Source organism: Triplophysa dalaica, chromosome 8 (assembly GCF_015846415.1).
Source record: "Triplophysa dalaica isolate WHDGS20190420 chromosome 8, ASM1584641v1, whole genome shotgun sequence".
Taxonomy (NCBI): domain Eukaryota; kingdom Metazoa; phylum Chordata; class Actinopteri; order Cypriniformes; family Nemacheilidae; genus Triplophysa; species Triplophysa dalaica.
The window spans coordinates 37,501-47,500 of NC_079549.1; the positions used below are offsets into that span (position 1 = coordinate 37,501).

General features: G+C 39.2%; 1 protein-coding gene across 3 annotated transcripts in view; it reads right to left on the reverse strand.

Moving 5' to 3' along the window:
• map4k4 (mitogen-activated protein kinase kinase kinase kinase 4) overlaps positions 1-10,000 on the reverse strand; it is a 58,070-nt gene that overhangs the window by 10,828 nt on the left and 37,242 nt on the right. The gene's annotated exons all lie outside the window — the stretch shown is intronic.

The window sequence follows — 10,000 nt, forward strand, 5'->3', positions numbered from 1 at the left end:
TAATGAGAAGCCTTTATAGGCCATCAATTAGGACTAAAGCAGCTGATATCAATTAGTACTGATAGGGGGCAGGGTTTCTCTCTCAATACTGACAGATTTCAGGTCATCTCATATCTAAGCCATTTTGCACCTTGTCACCTTCATGTGTTTAATACTTATCCCCTGTGTCATTTCACTTTATTTATTATGAGTGAACTTGTATACTTAAATGTTCTGATTTCTTTGTATGAATTCAATATTTGGCTTGATGGCTACATCTGGTGGACATTTTGTGTAAATAGCCCACTTAGAAATCCCCATACTGATAAAAATGCTGATGTGTCAAATACTTATTTTCCCCGCTGTAGCTTCTGTAAGTACATCAAAGTAATATCACTGACCAAAACCTTTTTCTGTTAATGTCCAAGCTGAGGCAGTTCTTTAAGCAAATTTTCAGCGCAAACGCCTTATCAACGTTTACTTGCTCTTGTAAAAGCAAATTCAGTTCTTGTCTTATCTTTTTCAAACCATCACACGGTGTTGCTTCATTGTTGTAAATGATTTGCTTTTCCAATTTCTTTATGCAAGACATCCACTGTCTTCTTTAACCTAGTTGATGAGAACATTGTATAGTTTTGACAAAGCATTTTCATATTAGCTTTGCCAACATCCCACCATTGACTATCTCATAGAGAGAGAGTGAGTGAGAAAGAGATAGAGACAGACAGACAGAGAGAGAGAGAGAGAGAGAGAGAGAGAGAGAGAGTGAGTGAGTGAGTGAGTGAGTGAGAAAGAGATATTGAGAGAGTGAGACCGAGTGAGAGAGACAGAGAGAGAGTGAATGAGTGAGAAAGAGATATTGAGAGAGTGAGACTGAGTGAGAGAGACAGAGAGAGAGTGAGTGAGTGAGAAAGAGATATTGAGAGAGTGAGACCGAGTGAGAGAGACAGAGAGAGTGAGTGAGTGAGTAAGAAAGAGATAGTGAGACCGAGTGAGAGAGACAGAGAGAGAGTGAGTGAGTTAGTGAGTGAGAAAGAGATATTGAGAGAGTGAGACCGAGTGAGAGAGACAGAGAGAGATAGAGAGAGAGAGAGAGAGAGAGAGAGAGTGAGACCGAGTGTGAGAGACAGAGAGAGAGAGACAGAGAGACAGAGAGAGAGAGACAGAGAGAGAGAGACAGAGAGAGACAGAGAGAGACAGAGAGAGAGAGACAGAGAGTGTGTGAGAGATAGAGTGAGTTAGTGAGTGAGAAAGAGATATTGAGAGAGTGAGACCGAGTGAGAGAGACAGAGAGAGATAGAGAGAGAGAGAGAGAGAGAGAGAGAGTGAGACCGAGTGTGAGAGACAGAGAGAGAGAGACAGAGAGACAGAGAGAGAGAGACAGAGAGAGAGAGACAGAGAGAGACAGAGAGAGAGAGACAGAGAGAGACAGAGAGAGAGAGACAGAGAGTGTGTGAGAGATAGAGTGAGTGAGTTAGAAAGAGATAATGAGAGAGACAGAGAGAGTGAGTTCCGTGATGAACAGTCACACTTTTTGTGAGCTGCAGAAATATAATGAAAATTTAGGAAATTGACCTTATAATACAGACAACTTATAGTTTAAAAAGAACCTGATCACTATTTGAGCAAAATTTTGTACATTTTGAGCAGATTTTTTTTTATACTGCCTTGAGTGGAGACCATTTCAATTTTGGGCCTGTGTGGAGATTATTAACAGACTGAGTTTCAGAGGAGGAATCAACTGGACCGTTGGATAAGTACTTGAATGAACTTCTGATGCCATTGGATATTTTCCTGGTACGGACCCTTGTCCTGTCTTGAGCGGAGACCCTTTAGATCGAGAGGTATAGGAAGTTGGACACAGACTGAACATCAAAGGAGGTACAGACTGAACTATTTAAAAGGAACTTAAACGGACAAATTTAATTCTATTGGAGATTTATTTGCATGAAAAGTGGACATTTTGATCTTGTTTCGCCGTCTATATTCATCAATATTATTAGGATTTTGTATTTTTAAGCTATATAAACACATATAGTACGCAATAGGAATTTTGAAAACAAACAGATCAACAGTTTTTTCAGTTGAGTGTTTACATTCTAAAGTCAGCCATGGCAACAGCAGCAGACTGGCCCCGCCCCTTTATTTACTCTCAGAAGAGCTCTGAAAACTCAAAGCAGATCCAGAGACAGAAACAGATTAGGGAGAATCCTGAAACATTTTTTGCTGACAATGATCACAATACTTTGAGTCACCTGCTCTTCTTCACTGAAAACAGCTCTTTATGGCACAATGCTTTCTGTCAACACTTCACCTTCATCACAAAAAGAGGCATATGTAAAGGCAGACAGATCTTGATATTTGAAGATGAAGAAAGAAATGAAGATTCAAGAATTTTATCTCTGAACATCTATCAAAATGGCACTGTCATGATCCAAGGATCAGATCCAGCCCTCCGTTCATTTATAGTGGACTTAACAGAAATAAAAAAGCAGTCACAGATTGAAACAAGCTCCATACAAAAACATGAAGATCTTACTACTGACTCTTTACCTAAACACATCCAACATACAGCAACAACTACAGCAGCATTAACTCAGTCTCCCATGTCAAAAATGAAAGAACATTTCTCACTCCTGGAGATGGATATGGTGGAACTAAAAGAATTCATAATGTCCGAATGTCTGAATGATAACAGCAACATGGAGCAACTTAAAAAGAATGTATTGACTCTAAGACAAGAGGTTGAAGACTTACAGACAAACAAAGAACAGATGTCAAAGGAACTTCAACAAACCAAAGAAGAACTGAGAGAAATGAAGTCAATTATAGGAAAACAATTTACAGAAATTAAATCAGAAATGCAGGAAGAGCTTTTTATCTTTAAATTAGAACTCCAAAAGAAAGATGAAGTGATAAACAACATGAAGGAACAACTTTCCCAGGTTCACACGTGTAGAGAATCTTCTGCTAAACACCCGACCTGTTCAGTAATCCTCGCGGAGAATCATCAGTCACTTCCGGCGGATGAAAGTCAAGCCTCACCAGAAGACCACAGCAGCGCTTCAGACAACACTACTGAAACAGAAGCTCTAATTCTGATCGACTCCAACGGGAAATACATCAACCAGAAACTCTTATTCCCAAAAATGAAATCAAAGAAGTTCTGGTGCCCGAACACAAGAAAGGCTCTTCAGATCCTGTCTGACAAAAATCTGAATGAAAACTACAAGCACATCATAATCCACACAGGGACCAATGACTTAAGATCAACAGAAGGTCACGTGGCTCCTGCACTCAGAGAGGTGGCCATCAAAGCTTCAGAAAGATTCCCTGACACTAGAATAACCATGTCCACGTTACTGCCACGGAGCGATGTGCCACTTCATGTGATTCAGGGAAACAACGCAGAGCTCTCCAGAAGTTGTGCACTTATTCCAAATGTTTTCCTCGCATACCATAGAGACATTCGGCCTCATCATATGTATGACCATGTGCACCTGAACAAGCAAGGAGTACAACTCTTCACAAGAGTGCTGAAAAACACAGCACTTAATAAAAGAGAACACAACCGAAATCCACACAGCAAGAGCAGATCACAGACAGAACGAAACATCCACCCTTCATCAAAGAGCAGAGAGATCTCCACTCCTGCATCTTCATCACAACCAGAGAGCTACGCCGCAGCCGTCCAACAGACACCAAACCCTGCCGCTGATGAACTCAACCAGATAAGACATCTACTCAACATCATCTGCTCCAAACTCGTGAAATAACTCACACACACACTTTTTATTATCTATGAAGTCATTTAAAATTAGTTGTTGGAATATACAAGGTTTACACTCTTCAACTTTTGGAAACAAGACGATAGACAGAGATTTACTTAGCAGTATAAAAGATGTAGACATTGCAATATTTCATGAGACCTGGTGTCGGAGTAATGAGACTTTGCACTGTCCAAGAGGTTACAGAGAGATCATTGTGCCATCACTAAAGAAATCCCAAATAAAATGCGGCCGTGATTCAGGAGGAATACTTATATGGCACAAAGAGAATATAAAACATCTGATAAAAACGGTCAAAATTGAAAATTCATTAATATGGCTTCAAGTAAAATCTATTCTACCCCAGAGCAATCTTTACATCTGTGCAGCTTATCTTCCACCTCATGATTCTCCATATTACCAAGAAGAATGCTTTCTTAACCTACACAAAGACATCTTATACTTCCAGTCCAAAGGAAATGTTGTTATATGTGGTGACTTAAATGCAAGGACTGGAAGAGAAATGGATTATGTTAATACCACAGGTAATGATCATATATTTGGGGACATCATGCGCCAGTCAACACCCGTCTTTACTTCAAGAAACAGCTGTGACAATGTCATCAACAGAACTGGGAAGCAGTTGTTAAAGCTTTGTAAAGGTCTAGGGCTGTACATCATAAATGGCAGAACCAGAGGAGATTCTTTTGGTAGATTTACTTACTGCTCCAAACTAGGAGCCAGTGTGGTTGATTACTCATTGACAGATATTGAGCCAAACTTTATTAATGCATTCACAGTCAGACCTCAACTTCCAGTTTCTGACCACTGCCAAACACTGCTTTACCTGAAGCAGTCGTTTGATGGAGTCACAACATCAAACAAACAAGAAAAACTTATCCCTTTAAAACCCAAGTTCGTTTGGAATCAATCTAATGTCGAACATTTCAGAGAAAACATGAGCAGTCCTGAAATACTAAAACTGCTGGATGAATTTATGTCCAGAGAGTTTACTCCAGATACCAATGATATAAATTCAGCTACACACGATCTTAATTATATATTGCAAACATTGGCGACTATATCTAACATGAAACAACAAAACAATCATAAAATACATAAAAAAAGAATTAAAGAAGATGTTTGGTTCGATAAAGAATGCAAATGTACCAGAAAAAAGCTTCGCCAGCTCGCTAATAAGAAACATAGAGAACCAACCAATCAGATTCTTCGGCTCAACTACTCGAATTGTCTGAGAAACTATAAAAAACTTATTTGTAACAAAAAAGATAAATATTATGAAGCTAGAATTGAGGAAATTGATGAATCCATTGACCAAAACAATTTTTGGAATCTCTTTAAAAAATCTGAAAGCCCCAAATCAGACATATTACTAAAGAGCAGCACAATTTGGAGCTCTTACTTTAAAAACCTTTATCAAAAAATTAAACCTTCAGACCTCAATCAGCCCCAAATAGAAACAAAGGAGAAATTAGAAGATCTAAAGAAAACCAAAACCCATTAGACACATTCATCGCAACTTCAGAAATAACACAACACATCAAAAATCTTAAACTCAAGAAAGCATGTGGACAAGACAACATTAGTAATGAAATGCTGAAACACAGCGGCCCTTATATAATTCAAGCCCTAGCAAAACTATTTAATCTGGTGTTAAGGTCTGGCAGCTTCCCTGAGACCTGGTCGGAAGGACTCATCACCCCTATTTATAAAAGAGGAGATAAATTTGAGCCCAATAATTACCGGGGAATTTGTGTGGGCAGTAATCTTGCAAAGCTTTTTTGTAATATAATAAACAGCCGAATAGTTACATTTCTGACAAAATACAACATCCTAAATAAATCACAAATTGGCTTTCTTCCAAAACAACGGACATCAGATCACATCTACTCTCTCCATACTCTAATCAACAAAAATCTTAAGGGCAAACAAAGAAAGATATTTTCATGTTTCGTTGATTTAAAAAAAGCTTTCGACTCTATTTGGCATGATGGTTTATTATACAAATTATTAAAAATTGGAATTGGTGGAAAAACATTTGACATTATTCAGTCCATGTATGAGAACAGTAGATGTGCGGTCAAACTTGGAGATTTCAGAAGCACTTTCTTCCAGCAGGGTCGTGGAGTGAGACAGGGATGCGCTCTGAGCCTAACCCTGTTTAATATCTACATAAATGATCTGGCTGAAACTCTGGAGCGCTCCAGTGTCCCAGGACTTACTCTGCATGACTCTGAGGTTAAATGTCTGCTCTATGCAGATGATCTGGTGCTGTTATCCCCAACAGCAGAGGGACTTCAGAAGAGCCTGTCCCTGCTGGAACAATACTGTGAGGAATGGGCTCTGACAGTCAATCTAGACAAAACCAGAGTCATGGTGTTCCAGAAGAAGGCCAGATCTCAGGGAAACAAACACCAGTTCATTTACAGAGGAGAAGTCCTCCAACACACCGCTAGCTACACGTACCTGGGCATTGATGTGTCAGCATCCGGGTCTTTTGCTCTGGCAGTAAAAGCTTTAAGTGAAAAAGCTCGTAGGGCATTTTATGCCATAAAAGCACGATTTGGTAAATTAAGCTTACCAATTAAAACATGGTTAAAATTATATCACGCAATCATTAAACCAATTCTCTTGTATGGAAGTGAAGTCTGGGGACCAACATTAAATTTTCAAAATTGGGATAAAAGTGTGTTAGAAAAAACCCATTTGGAATTTGTTAAGAACATCCTAAGAGTAAACAGAGGCACACCTAACCATGCCTGTAGAGCTGAAATAGGCCTATACCCCCTAAACATTGAGATACAAAAACGAGCTCTTCAGTTCTGGAATCATCTCAACCAATCCCATTCAGAATCCATTCAATATAAAGCCTTACTTGCTAATGAAAGCCCCACAATATCTCATCCTCTAAACATACTCACAGCACAGCTAATAAATGAAACTCAAGCTAAATCTGACTCGAAACACAACCCTGACATATACAAAGAGATTGACAAACATCTCAAGTATAAATATGACGAAAATTTTAAAAAAGAATTTGACCTACACACCAAACTCCAGTGTTATTCTGCCCTGAATAGAACCACCAAACTGGCAAACTACTTATCAATAAAACAATTTCAAGAAAGACAAATCCTTTCAAAATATCGTCTCTGTGACCATGATTTAGAAATAGAAAAAGGAAGACATAAAAAATCCTTGATTGTAAGAGAAGAAAGACTTTGCAGACACTGTGACTTAAATCAAATAGAGGATGAGAAACACTTTCTTCTTGTTTGTCCTAAATACACCACTACAAGAGAAACATTTTTTCCACAATTTGAAGCATTGAATCATTCATTTAATACTATTAGTGATTCAGAAAAACTCCACTATCTTCTAGGAGAAGATGACAGGGCAGCCAAACTAGCTGCAAAATATGTATATACTATTCACCTTATACGAAAAGGATAATTCATAAAATGTGTTTTATTTTATGGAAAATGTATTTTAATTATTTTATGGAAAAATGTATTTTAATTATTTTATGGAAAAATGTATTTTAATTATTTTATGGAAAAATGTATTTTAATTATTTTATGGTAAATTGTATTTTAATTATTTTCTTCATGCACTTTTATTTATTTTATAGATTTACAGACTGTTTATTTGTAGTAATTGCAGTGATGTAAGTCAACAGTGATACTGTCATATTTTATTTGCAAAAAGCTTTGGCAATACTATATTTGAAATGTCATGCCAATAAAGCGACTTGAACTTGAACTTGAACTTGAGTTAGAGAGAAAGAGATAGTGAGAGAGACAGAGAGAGTGAGTGAGTGAGTAAGAAAGAGAGAGTGAGAGAGTGAGACCGAGTGAGAGAGACAGAGAGAGTGAGTGAGTTAGTGAGTGAGAAAGAGATATTGAGAGAGTGAGACCGAGTGAGAGAGACAGAGAGAGAGTGAGTGAGAAAGAGATATTGAGAGAGTGAGACCGAGTGAGAGAGACAGAGAGAGAGTGAGTGAGTGAGTGAGAAAGAGATTTGAGAGAGTGAGACCGAGTTAGATAGACAGAGAGAGAGTGAGTGAGTGAGAAAGAGATATTGAGAGAGTGAGACCGAGTGAGAGAGACAGAGAGAGATAGAGATAGAGAGAGAGAGAGAAATCAACATCACCGTTTCAAACTAAACAACGTGCCCCTAGAACACACCAAGAACTACACATATCTTGGTATAAACATTAGTAACACCGGAAACTTAAACAAGGCTGTGAACGACCTGAGAGACAAGGCACGAAGAGCCTTTTACGCCATAAAAAAGAATATCAAAATTGACATCCCAACCGTAATCTGGTTGAAAATAATACAATCAATTATAGAACCAATCGCGCTGTATGGAAGTGAGGTTTGGGGTCCTCTCGCCAACCAAGAGTTCAGCAGATGGGACAAACACCCAATAGAGATTCTGCAAACAGAAATGTGTAAAAACATTCTACGGGTACAGAGAAAAACTCCAAACAACGCCTGCAGAGCAGAATTAGGACTGTATCCTCTAATCATTAAAATACAAAAAAGAGCTTTAAAATTCTACACACACCTTAAGAACAGCGACACAGACACACTCCATCACAAAGCCTTAAGTCATCAAGAGCTGAGCCCAGAGAGAAACCCCTTCATCCAACTGATCTCACAACTAACTCTACAACCCCAAACATGCCCAAGTCAACCCCAAACCCCAGCCAGACTAAACCAAATGATGAAAAGACAAAGAGAAATATCTCAAACACTGGACAGAAGCAACAGCTCAGTAAAGTAAAGTGGAATGCTATCTGTCACTAAAGAGAGAATATAAAGTGTCAGAATACCTCACAAGCGTATCAGACCCTAAACTAAGAAAAGTGTTGAGCATGTACAGACTCAGTGATCACCAGCTCACTGTAGAGACGGGCAGACACAGACACACATGGACACCGAGAGAAGAGCGACTGTGTCCACACTGCACACACAATCAAGTGGAAACAGAGCTGCACTTTCTCCTCTCCTGTCCCAACTACACACACATCAGAGAAACATTCTTCCCCCAGTTTACAAACTTAGATTTTTACTTATAGACTTTTAATTTTATTCTATCTTATTTTTGATCTTAATCTGTATTTCTGCATGTTTATATTTAATCTTGTGCTTTGGCAATGTAAATTTTCTTTTATCATGCCAATAAAGCTCCTTTGAATCTTGAATCTTGAGTAAGAGATATTGAGAGAGTGAGACCGAGTGTGAGAGATAGAGAGAGAGTGAGTGAGAAAGAGATATTGAGAGAGTGAGACCGAGTGTGAGGGATAGAGAGAGAGTGAGTGAGTGAGAAAGAGATATTGAGAGAGTGAGACCGAGTGAGAGAGACAGAGAGAGTGAGTGAGTGAGTGAGTGAGTGAGAAAGAGATAGTGAGAGAGTGAGACCGAGTGTGAGGGATAGAGAGAGAGTGAGTGAGTGAGAAAGAGATATTGAGAGAGTGAGACCGAGTGAGAGAGACAGAGAGAGTGAGTGAGTGAGTGAGTGAGTGAGAAAGAGATAGTGAGACCGAGTGAGAGAGACAGACAGAGAGAGAGTGAGTTAGTGAGTGAGTGAGTAAGAGATATTGAGAGAGTGAGACCGAGTGAGAGAGACAGAGAGAGTGAGTGAGTGAGTGAGTGAGTGAGTGAGAAAGAGATAGTGAGACCGAGTGAGAGAGACAGAGAGAGTGAGTGAGTGAGTGAGTGAATGAGTGAGTGAGAAAGAGATATTGAGAGAGTGAGACAGAGTGAGAGAGACAGAGAGAGAGTGAGTGAGAAAGAGATATTGAGAGAGTGAGACCGAGTGAGAGAGACAGAGAGAGAGTGAGTGAGTGAGTGAGAAAGAGATTTGAGAGAGTGAGACCGAGTTAGATAGACAGAGAGAGAGTGAGTGAGTGAGAAAGAGATATTGAGAGAGTGAGACCGAGTGAGAGAGACAGAGAGAGTGAGTGAGTGAGAAAGAGATATTGAGAGAGTGAGACCGAGTGTGAGAGATAGAGAGAGAGTGAGTGAGAAAGAGATATTGAGAGAGTGAAACCGAGTGTGAGGGATAGAGAGAGAGTGAGTGAGAAAGAGATATTGAGAGAGTGAGACCGAGTGAGAGAGACAGAGAGAGTGAGTGAGTGAGTGAGTGAGAAAGAGATATTGAGAGAGTGAGACCGAGTGAGAGAGAGTGAGTGAGTGAGTGAGAAAGAGATAGTGAGACCGAGT